The sequence below is a fragment of the Mytilus edulis genome, chromosome 6 (assembly GCF_963676685.1).
Source record: "Mytilus edulis chromosome 6, xbMytEdul2.2, whole genome shotgun sequence".
Lineage (NCBI taxonomy): Eukaryota > Metazoa > Mollusca > Bivalvia > Mytilida > Mytilidae > Mytilus > Mytilus edulis.
The window spans coordinates 42,179,998-42,192,598 of record NC_092349.1 but is presented as its reverse complement, the minus strand read 5'-3'; the positions used below and the strand labels follow the sequence as shown (position 1 = coordinate 42,192,598).

At 32.0% G+C, this 12,601-nt stretch overlaps 1 long non-coding RNA gene across 1 annotated transcript; it reads right to left on the bottom strand.

Annotated features, from left to right (window-relative positions):
- Window positions 1-4,240: 4,240 nt before the first annotated feature.
- Window positions 4,241-10,884, bottom strand: LOC139526093 (uncharacterized). The gene is made up of 3 exons (XR_011665125.1): window positions 10,783-10,884; window positions 10,258-10,372; window positions 4,241-4,532 (listed from the first exon to the last, which is right to left on the bottom strand). It is a non-coding gene; the product is annotated as an uncharacterized lncRNA (long non-coding RNA).
- Window positions 10,885-12,601: the final 1,717 nt, after the last annotated feature.

The window sequence follows — 12,601 nt, the reverse complement described above, 5'->3', positions numbered from 1 at the left end:
ATAATTCAAACTGCCTTCTTGACCGTACCTTGTAGAGAACCTTCACCCTCTAACTTGCCTCAACAACATTTTAATACAAATAATATTACAAGGACGAGCAAATTCATTTTACCACGTGGTTCAGACATCCTCCCTGGATATGGTACATTGTATAAAGTTCCCGAACATTTGATCAACATCAAATACGAAACAGAATTTAAACTTGGAGAATGCAATGATTACCGAAGACGCGTGTTTCGTGAACATTTTGCCAATGAACCGATGTCTGTGGGCAGCACTTGCCCATGGTACTATAGAAAGAACATTGATGAAAACAGGTTGCCCAAACATATATATGATGTAGAATGTGTTTGTGATAATTGTATTGGTCACAGATTTGGAAGAACTTGTCAGAAAATTTACACTTATATAAATGTTTTAAGAAGAACTACTTGTTTGAATGGTGTATATGAATATTCTACAATAGTGGAACCAATATCAGTCGGTTGTAGCTGTATAAGGGATCCAAAACCAATTGGTCGCCAAACAATGCATTTATAAACTGTTATAAAAGATCACTGATCCTGCCTCACATATTCTCTAGTCTAATTGTTATTCATAATTAGGGTTAACATTTGTTATTTTTGCTTTGTGTTTATTATTGAACTATATTATTTAAGTCTTATACATGTAATGATATTAATAAAACAGTGGAAGAAATTTTAATTTTGTAATATTTCAAACTTTACAGTCTGGTTTCAAAAAGAAAAAGAAATATAACTTTTGAATCAATGTAAAATTATTCAGTGATTATATTGTGTATAAGCATTTCTCGATTTTGATGACAAGTTATCCTCCTTGAATCAAAGGAAAGGAAATATGGGAGAAATGTCAATGAGACATTAAACCAAGGACACAAAATCAAAAGTCATCTGAAGTTCAACATATCATAGTCGGTTTAGTATTGCCAAATTTCATGCTGAATAGAATACATTATATAAATAATTTCTAAAGCTCATTTAATATGCTAAGCTCTAAACAACTCGAACCTAGACAAATGTATAAAACGAACATGATAGAAAAACTTTGTCAAGAAAGAAGAACTTTTAAAGAGTTAGGAGGAGTGACTTCATGTACTCGTACAATACCCAAAATAACTAAAAACATTCTATGATAAAATAACAATTTATATAAAAAAAAAAACTCTCTGATTCAAACCAAAGATTCTCTGAACCTGACAATTCTCGTTTGAATTGTTTTACATTGTCTTATCAGGGCCTTTTATAGCTGAGTATGCGGTATGGGCTTTGCTCATTATTGAAGGCCGTACGGTGACCTATAGTTGTTAATGTCTGTGTCATTTTGGTCTCTTGTGGATACTGAGTTTTCTCATTGGCAATCATACCACATCTTCTTTTTTATAACTCCTAGATGCTGAATGCTAAATGTTTTTTATTGACGACATATTTTTTATGGTTAGAAGACATGTTTTCAACAAACAATCGGCATTTCTTTGGAAACCAAGTCTTCTTGTCGACTTGTTTTTATGTTTAATTAAGAAACTCCACACAGCAGATTCTCAGAATAAATAAAAAGAAACCAGCTTTATCCTTTAACTTCACGATTTGAAATATTGAGTATGTTCTCTCACTAAATAATTCAAAGTTTGATGACCATGTTTAAACCAAGCGTTCCAAATGGTTAAGTTGAAATCATCCTTTCCTAATTTTACGGACGCCATCACGAGTTGGTTCTACGAATATAGTCCCTAGTGTACACAATGTGTTACCTGCCCATTTTTTTTATACACCTTCAAATATTGATTTCTCCCTGTTTTATGCCTCAAATAGCAAGTAGAAAACTTTAAGTAATGAATTTTAGAGGGATTTGGTCCGGCTCAAAAAGGTATCATTTCGGATGCTGTCAAAAGATTTGAAGACCCCTTTAAAATAAAATTGTCAATATTTTGAGGTAGAGCTGATGAAGCTATCCCATGGGTGTCAACAGCCCAGTAGCCACTACTTCGTATTTTGTCCAACTGAAATTTGCTTTATTACCTAAAACTTAAGAAATCATTATAGTTAAAGGAATGTATCTCCTTCATGAATGAATGATCATTAATATCTGTGATTCCTGGTCCTGGTTTGGCTATACGTTTGGTCCCACTTAATCAACTCATCAAAGCTTGGACATTTTAATTTTCAATTACCAGCAGCAACGAAGAGAAATTAATAGTCAAAACATGCATCTATTGCAATAAAGATGTAATGTTAATGTTATCGTATATATAGCTTATTTTTACAGTAACATGAAGAACCGACAACTCCCTCTAGTTAAGAAGACAATTTTTTACATGTAAATAATACATAACAGTAATTCATTTGAAGTATATACCAGCTATAAAAAAATAATGTCAGAATTTTTGCTCATGTGACAAACCAGCTTTGTTCTTACAAGGATTTTGTTAACGTTTTTTCTCTTAAATATCGAAACAATAGCAAGAGGTAACATTATACGTATTGCATTAATTATCATTTCATTTACTACTCTATCTCGTGGACTACATTATTTATCCACTATCGAGAATTTAAAATTTCAGTTAACCTCGCATTCTACAGTTTGAAAATCTAAAGCCTCGGTCACACCTTACCGGATAGCACGAACGGATGCCTAACGGATGAAACTAAAAGTTGTCCATTGACAAAATTGTTATCCGTTGGGAGTCCGTTGAAGTACTGACCGAATAAAACGGACGTGTAACGGAAGCATAACGGACACACAACGGATATGCAACGAACGAGAAACGGACACGTACCGGACAGAACGGATGTCGAACGTACATCTAACGGACGAGTACCGCATAAAACGGACATCTAACGGAAGCGTACCGGATAAAACGGATGAACAAGATATACGGAAAAAGCAAAGGCGACAATAATAATACATGTAAATCGCATAAATATTCAAAATGTTTCTGTGTAACTGGTTGTGGTTTGTTCTTCAAGATTCCACCAAAGGGCAGTGTCTGGCCTGAATAAGAACTGCTTGATTGTGAAGACGTGCCTATACTCTAAGATCGATTATGAATAATAAGAATTCACGAACCTTAAGAAATCTGACATACCAATAATTGGCATTTCTGACGCGAAATTTTCAATTGGCTTTTATCCGTTTCAGATCCGTTCATCATCCGTTTTATCCGTTATACGTCCGGATGAAGTCCGTTTCTCATCCATTCAACATCCGTTTTATCCGTTAAACGTCCGGTAGAAGTCCGTTGGTGAATTTATCTTCCAGACCTCTAACGGATGTATAACGGACACGTAACGGATACAAAACGGAAACGAAACGGACACCTAACGGACGTTCAACGGACATTTTACGGATATGGACGGACGTCTAACGGATAAGAACGGACGTCTAAGGTAGCAATACACAGTTAGAAGTTTAGTTTCGCATTATGGCCCCTGTGAATTTTTTAAATATGAAAGTTTTTGTACAATAAAATTGATTTTTAGATAATTGAAGAATAATATAGCCTCCTTAGTGGGTTTATATGAACATTAAGATTGTTTTTAACATGTTTTATAGGCCATTTATATGATTGACAGTCCGTTTTTTCCTATCCGTACCGTTCATAGGTCCATACATTATAGTAGTGTTTATCAACAAAGATTTTGCGCTCGATCTTTTCAATTCAATTTTATGGAAAAACGAGCAGATAAGCATATGATTTTTTTGGGACCACTTGATAGACAAAAACCTATGGATTCAGGAAAGGTATTACTGTAATTGATTGAAATTTTCCTTTAGACCAAATTTTGGAGACTTTTGTGACATGTTCACCCCCCTTTTTTGCTATATTTTGTATCTAAGAAATGCAGATTGTTGCCATGGTTACACCCAAGAGGGATTATATTTCACCCTTATGACCATTAGAAATCAAATCTATGGAAGATTCTCTTTCTATAAGTATATACATGCATAACACACATATAAAGCCTTCTTTGTTAGACAGGAGGGGAAAGAGGGTGTTTAAAAATTATGAGTGTCAATTTTAAGTTTTTTTCCTAACTGTGTATTGCTACCTGAACGGATTGAAAAAAAAGTTATCCGTTAGGCGTCCGTTCGAGTTATCCGGTAAGGTGTGACCGAGGCTTAACTATCGAGAGTTAGAAAAATATAGTAATCAATAGGGTTGCGTGGTAGAATCGATATTGATAGAGGTTCATGGGAACATATTACACTGACAATTTTGAGCAAAGGTATAAATATAACCACATTTATTGTTATTGTTCACATATTCTGTCCATCATTATACAAATTTTACTATAACTCATGATTCCAGCGTAGAAGGCATACGGTGTCTATCCCCCTTTCCTTGTTAATCCTTTCCACATGTTCCAATAGATATATACTATGTTTAGCCAAAAATTTCTGCTTCACATTTAAGAGATCGATCTCTAGCGGAAACAAACTCAAAAGCACATTTATCTCCTCTTGAAATAGTACATCCTGGTGGCGGAACAAATACGCCTGCATGTATACCAATCCTAAATAAAATAAAATTTATTACGTTTAATTTTATTATGTAGTTACAAACAATGCTTTAATAAGGAGTGTGAAAGGTCATGTGATATCGAGAAAAAGACGACCAAATAATACACGAACCAGATGTACCTACACGTAAGACAGGAAACATATGAATTATGAACTCTATATATTTAACTAGGCATACAGGGTTGCCTATAACTTACATCCACTTCATTTGAACTTTATTGGATAGTTGCCTTATTTGCAATCATACCACAATTACTTATTTTCATATACAAAAGCAATAGTTTTCAATCTTTAGTTTAGTCTTTCGATTTGTATGTTGCGTTTTGCAAACTGTTGTTTGTCCTTTGGTCTTTTCTCATTTTCGTCATGCCATTGTCAGTTTATTTTCAACTTTTGAATGTCTTTTGGTATTTTTCACTTATCTTTTTCATGTATTTCAATATTGATTCATTTCGGTAAGTAACATTTGCTTACTCAGTTGTACTGTTAGTCTTTTGACGGAACCGGTCAATTTATTCACTGTTTTGTGAAATATTCGTGATCTTAAAGCTACAAGAAATGCAAAAAATGAATAAGGTTTCCAAATTAAGGTGACTTTTATCATATCTACTTCAGCGTCGGGACAAAGGTCATGAGGATACTTACAATTAGGGTGAAACTTCTGAAATTGACAATCAACGTATAATTTGCTTAAACAGTTTGGCGAAAGGGGGAACAAAAAACAATGTTTTTGGCAAATAACCTTGCCTCCCCCGGACCCTTCATTTCTGCAATTAAAACTTAGAGGATGTCAAAAACTGTTTGGGTATACTAACTCTTGACTTTAAGAAAAGACACTAGACAAGGTGTATTTCTCTTTTAAAATGCAGAAAAGAGTTATCATTTACGAGATACTCGTTGAAAAAAAACCATAAACATATTTGCCCTGTCTTTCTGGCAGGGCCTTGAGAGGATCCACACAAAAATCGAAGTTTCAGTTCTGATTGTATTAAGATCCGAAGATATATATGTAAATCTCCACAAATAAAACGACGTCAAACACGGCATAACGATGCACAAACTCTCCTATCTCACTGCAAGATTAAAGGCGTTAAGGGAAGGTAATGACTTAGCTAACGTAAATTGTTATTTTCGCGACGTCAAATTATGCCTTATCGGGAAAAGATACAGTTTTTGACTGATTTTTATCATTCAAACTTAATTAACTTAAAAAAATAAGTTCATGGACCACTCTTTTTTAAAATGCCATTTGGTTTGTTTACGTACGAAGATTATGTGTGTCAATTTTCATGAAGAAGTCAATAGTGCAATTTTTTTTAATTTGATAAATATACAGCAAAAAATGATGTTTTTTTTCTACATTCGTAAATATTTGATAAATATGAGTTATTTGAAGAAAAAGAAAAAACAAATGCGCAAATAAGAACAGATATATATAATAAAGAAGCGTTAAAAAATTAAATAAAAAAAACCCAGCTTTTTTAAAATGCCATTTGGTTTGTTTACGTACGAAGATTATGTGTGTCAATTTTCATGAAGAAGTCAATAGTGCAATTTTTTTTAATTTGATAAATATACAGAAAAAAATTATGTTTTTTTTCTACATTCATGAATATTTGATAAATATGAGTAATCTGAAGAAGAAAAAACAAATGCACAAATAAGAACAGAAATATATAATAAAGAATTGTTAAATAATTAAACCAAAAAAAAAACAGCTTGTGTTTATCTTTTAAAATAAAAACGTTATTCACTTCTGTCGAAAGGAAAATTAGTCCAAAAATCCGAATTTTGAACAAATATATAAAATTTCTACCTCATTTTACTCAAAAAGTAGCACACGAGGGTATCTTTTTTTTTTTATTATTACATATCTGATTAAATCAGGCAAAAAAAAGGCTTAATGCAAATTGTGATCAAAATTTAAATATGGGACCAAAACTATATCGTTTGCCCTTCAGACAGCATTAGCACCGGAATTCTTTTCAAACTGACAGTCACACCACAACTGTTAAGGTAGCAATACACAGTTAGGAGTTTAGTTTCGCATTTTGGCCCCGGTGGATTTTTCAAATAGGAAAGTTATTGTGCAATAACATTCATTTTTAGAAAGCTGAGTGCTAACTTAACCTTCAAAGATGGTTAATAAGAGCATCAAGATTATTTTTTACATGTTTTATGGGCTATTTTCTGTTTGACAATCCGTATTTTCATAGCTAGACCGGCTATCGGTCCAGAAATTAATGTAATGTTGACAAACACTTTTTTCTACACGAACTTTTTGGCGCAATTTAACAAAAAAATGAGACGAAAGACATATGATTTTCATTGGATTTGCTGAATGATGTATGTACACAGTTTCAGAAAAGGTATTACTTCAAGCGATTGAAATTCTACTTTTAGCCAAATTTTGGGGAAATATGTGACATCTTTTTGCAATATTTTATAACAAATAAATGCAGATTGTTGCCATGGATACACCCAAAAGAAATTATATTTTACCATTTTAGATTCTGATTACATACATATGCACATATATGACACAAACAGTAAGCTTGATATTACAAGAAAGCAATGAAAAGGGGATGGTAAAATCTATAAGGGCAAATTTTAATATTTTTTCCTAACTGTTTATTGCTACCTTATGGCATACTTACCAAGCTCAGAATTGTATAATTTAAAACTTTTCATGCCACAAATCTATTAATATTTAGATTCTAAATCAACTTCTGAGAAAATTAAGTGTTTAAGAATGACAATGCATGTCAATTTTATTGTTTACAGTCCTTAGCAACCAAAATTAGACATTTTGACACAAGGCTTATATTTGTACTCTATCGGCTTAACCCTTGCTTCTGATTAACTGGGCTGCATGTAGTAGCCTAAGTATTGAACGCGTTGGTTTTTTTCTTGCGAATATATCAAATTATTGTTTTTATCAAGATTTCATGTTACATTTTGGCATATATTAAATGTAAAGTTAAATCAGATGTAAGAAATTGATTCTTTATCACCAAGTCTTTTAATCAAGTCTTTGCTATGCAATAGGCATAACGATTAACATTTTGATGCTTGAAATTGCTAAATTTTGTACAATTTTGCATTTTCAGAGATCTTATTAAGATTTTCTGCAAAAAAAAACTGACAAAAGAGGTATAGTTTTTAAGATTTTGCCAAAAATTGAGGTAGAGACAAGATTTTACACTTTGACTTGGCACCTTTCTTTAAATCAGTTTTTGTCGCGTTTCAGTGTCGACTGATAACCTTCATAAAATATTTATTACTCAACCAATTTTCAAAAATAAAAGGCCATTTTACTCGATTTAGCTAGCAGAACACAGAAAATAAGTTAAAAGGGAGAATTTGAAAAAAATATTTACTATTAAGGTAGCAATACACAGTTAGGAGTTTAGTTTCGCATTTTGGCCCCGGTGGATTTTTCAAATAGGAAAGTTATTGTGTAATAAAATTCATTTTTAGAAAGCTGAGTGCTAACTTAACCTTCAAAGATGGTTTATAAGAGCATCAAGATTATTTTTTACATGTTTTATGGGCTATTTTCTGTTTGACAATCCGTATTTTCATAGCTAGACCGGCTATCGGTCCAGAAATTAATGTAATGTTGACAAACACTTTTTTTCTACACGAACTTTTTGACGCAATTTTACAAAAAAATGAGACGAAAGACATATGATTTTCATTGGATTTGCTGAATGATGTATGTACACAGTTTCAGAAAAGGTATTACTTCAAGCGATTGAAATTCTACTTTTAGCCAAATTTTGGGGAAATATGTGACATCTTTTTGCAATATTTTATAACAAATAAATGCAGATTGTTGCCATGGATACACCCAAAAGAAATTATATTTTACCATTTTAGATTCTGATTACATACATATGCACATATATGACACAAACAGTAAGCTTGATATTACAAGAAAGCAATGAAAAGGGGATGGTAAAATCTATAAGGGCAAATTTTAATATTTTTTCCTAACTGTTTATTGCTACCTTATGGCATACTTACCAAGCTCAGAATTGTATAATTTAAAACTTTTCATGCCACAAATCTATTGATATTTAGATTCTAAATCAACTTCTGAGAAAATTAAGTGTTTAAGAATGACAATGCATGTCAATTTTATTGTTTACAGTCCTTAGCAACCAAAATTAGACATTTTGACACAAGGCTTATATTTGTACTCTATCGGCTTAACCCTTGCTTCTGATTAACTGGGCTGCATGTAGTAGCCTAAGTATTGAACGCGTTGGTTTTTTTCTTGCGAATATATCAAATTATTGTTTTTATCAAGATTTCATGTTACATTTTGGCATATATTAAATGTAAAGTTAAATCAGATGTAAGAAATTGATTCTTTATCACCAAGTCTTTTAATCAAGTCTTTGCTATGCAATAGGCATAACGATTAACATTTTGATGCTTGAAATTGCTAAATTTTGTACAATTTTGCATTTTCAGAGATCTTATTAAGATTTTCTGCAAAAAAAAAACTGACAAAAGAGGTATAGTTTTTAAGATTTTGCCAAAAATTGAGGTAGAGACAAGATTTTACACTTTGACTTGGCACCTTTCTTTAAATCAGTTTTTGTCGCGTTTCAGTGTCGACTGCTAACCTTCATAAAATATTTATTACTCAACCAATTTTCAAAAATAAAAGGCCATTTTACTCGATTTAGCTAGCAGAACACAGAAAATAAGTTAAAAGGGAGAATTTGAAAAAAATATTAACTATTAAGGTAGCAATACACAGTTAGGAGTTTAGTTTCGCATTTTGGCCCCGGTGGATTTTTCAAATAGGAAAGTTATTGTGTAATAAAATTCATTTTTAGAAAGCTGAGTGCTAACTTAACCTTCAAAGATGGTTTATAAGAGCATCAAGATTATTTTTTACATGTTTTATGGGCTATTTTCTGTTTGACAATCCGCATTTTCATAGCTAGACCGGCTATCGGTCCAGAAATTAATGTAATGTTTACAAACACTTTTTTTCTACACGAACTTTTTGACGCAATTTTACAAAAAAATGAGACGAAAGACATATGATTTTCATTGGATTTGCTGAATGATGTATGTACACAGTTTCAGAAAAGGTATTACTTCAAGCGATTGAAATTCTACTTTTAGCCAAATTTTGGGGAAATATGTGACATCTTTTTGCAATATTTTATAACAAATAAATGCAGATTGTTGCCATGGATACACACCAAAAGAAATTATATTTTACCATTTTATATACTGGATATAAAATCTATGGAAGATTCTGATTACATACATATGCACATATATGACACAAACAGTAAGCTTGATATTGCAAGAAAGCAATGAAAAGGGGATGGTAAAATCTATAAGGGCAAATTTTAATATTTTTTCCTAACTGTTTATTGCTACCTAATTGAAAGTGAATATTATTAATTAAAATAGATATGTTAATTTAACAAATTAAACGTTTACGGTCATTATCTAGACAAGCATTGAATTCGGAGCGCTAAAAAACGTGGGGAACAACTGGGCACTTCGAGAGATATCTTAGAAAACTTGGTAGGAAATAATGTGTGTTAGGCAAATCATCCGCAAAGAATTCGGATAACTTATGATGGAACAACACCAACTCGGGGCTTGGAAAAACATACCGGAAAATAGTACATATTAAGTAGTTATTATGTGGTGATCATATACATTGTACTGTCTACATACCCGCAGATGGACATACTCCCATCTTTTAGACACCTAAGCTCCAAGCAGTCGTCATAGTTTGTAAATGTCTGACCTAAAGTTAAGGTGACATTTTTGTATACGCACTGTGTTGTGTCTGGAAGAATAAGAAATTGATGCTATTAATTTTACTTTAAAGTACTTGAATATGATTGAAAATTAACAAAGCTTTTAGTTCAAATAATTTAAGCTTTAGACAATCATTTACTTCATTCTGAAACACGTATTATCTTCACGCCATAAATTTTGTTTTCAGAATATGCCAATGTGTTCACATTTTTATTCATCAAATGTATCTCATTGAAGCTTCTACTCTCAATTTATAGGACACGATTATCATTCTTCATGAACATAATAATGTTCCCCTTTTGAATTAGCTGCATGTTATTCTTTTGTCATCCTTCCTTAACAAATAGTTTGTTAATTTACCTATAGATGTTTTGCTTTAATTATACAAAGAAGTTTGAAGTTTAAGCAGCCATTTGAAATATAAAACAAATTCCCTACCCGACGTCGGAATTGTCATCATGCAAAACGAGTTTGAAAAAGGAATTAAGCTACACACGAAAAAGAAAATCCAAACTATTCGATCAGCCATCATTATTGTTAACATTGTACTTGGACTAGATATAGGGAAAGATAAGACTACAAGTGGAATTTCTAGAACTAACATGCATTAACACATTGCAAAATTGATAGATATGAATTAAAACGAAGTAAACGGGCAACTTCCTTTTGGGTTAGTTTTGAAACCACTGCATATTGCAAATCTAGGAATAAAACAAGATACAAGACATCACTGAAGATCATACAAACACAATTTTTTTATTTGTCTTGAAACGAGATGTGAAAGATAACTAAAGTAATTGATTTATTTAAAAAGTAATCTATGGCATATGTTAATCCATCAGCAACCAAACGAAACAGAAAAAAACCAAGAGGTATTGTTGATTAGCAAACATGCACAGCCACACAAATATATGGGTGTCTACAAAATAATTTACCCGATAAAAAAAGTTCAATAAAAAATTGCGTATAAAGGAATTTAACAAATACACACCCAAAGAACCGTGTTTTTTTTGGTGGCTATTGAGCAAAAAGACAAGAATGATTACATCGAAAACTTTTGAAAGTGAACATTTGTATTATTACAAAATGTTCGGCATTGGTGGCGCTTCGTTATTGCAATGGTGACATGTATGACCATTATCTAATTACATCATGATATTAAAACATTACTCTGAGAGTATTGCATGGTTATACTGGAACAAAATGCTTACTTGTTCTATAAGCTGTCACGGTGTAAACAGAAAGAAAATATCAAGTCAACATCTTTCAAGGATGACCTAAAACAGTGTGGAAAACTGATTGTCTGAGTGAATTTTTAAGTCCAAGGACCATAACTCTGCGCAGAAATTATCAGACCGTGAAAAAAATGCAAACTTGATCTGTACCTTGCCATTATGAAACTATTATATACCAATTGTCAATCAATATCTTGAAGCATGATGATCAAAAGTGTTGAAACCACTTGAACATTAGATATATTATTAATAGTTCTCTAAAATTAGATATGATGTAACTTTGAACTTTTCGAAAAACTAAGGAATTTTTTATTCCAGGCATGGATTCCCTAAGCTGTATTTGGCACCACTTTTTGAAATTTTGGATCATCAATGCATTTCAACATTGTACTTGTTTGGCTTTATAACTATTTTGTTATGAGCGTCACTGATGAGTCTTATGTAGACGAAACGCGCGTCTGGCGTACTAAATTATAACCCTGGTACCTTTGATAACTTATTCAATGTATATCTATTTTCAAATTAAAATCAAATATAATTAATACATTGTAGTTCCAAAAACTTTTTCTTTCATTTTTTATAGACTAATATAAATTTGTAACTTATCTATAAAATGTCAACAACTTTTCAGCGAATAAGACTGAATACCAGGTTTGTAATAACATGACCAACTCGACGGGTGACGCATGTTGAGCAGGTTTTGCTGACTCTTTCGGAGAACCTGAGACCACCTCCAGGTTTTCGTTTTGCTACAGTCTTTTGTTTTCTATGTTGCGTCTTGTGTACTATTGTGTTTCTGTTTGGCTTTTTTCTTTTTTAGCCATGGCGTTGTCAGGTTATTTTTTATCTTTGAGTTTGAATGTTCTTCTGGTATCTTCATCCCTCTTTATATAAAATGATCAAAATTCAACAGATAAAAATTTGAGATAAAACTAAGAAGGTCAATTGTTGCCATAGAATAAATCACAATACCTGTTGCTTCATTTTTACTAATAAATATAGCAGCAATGTTATCACCTATT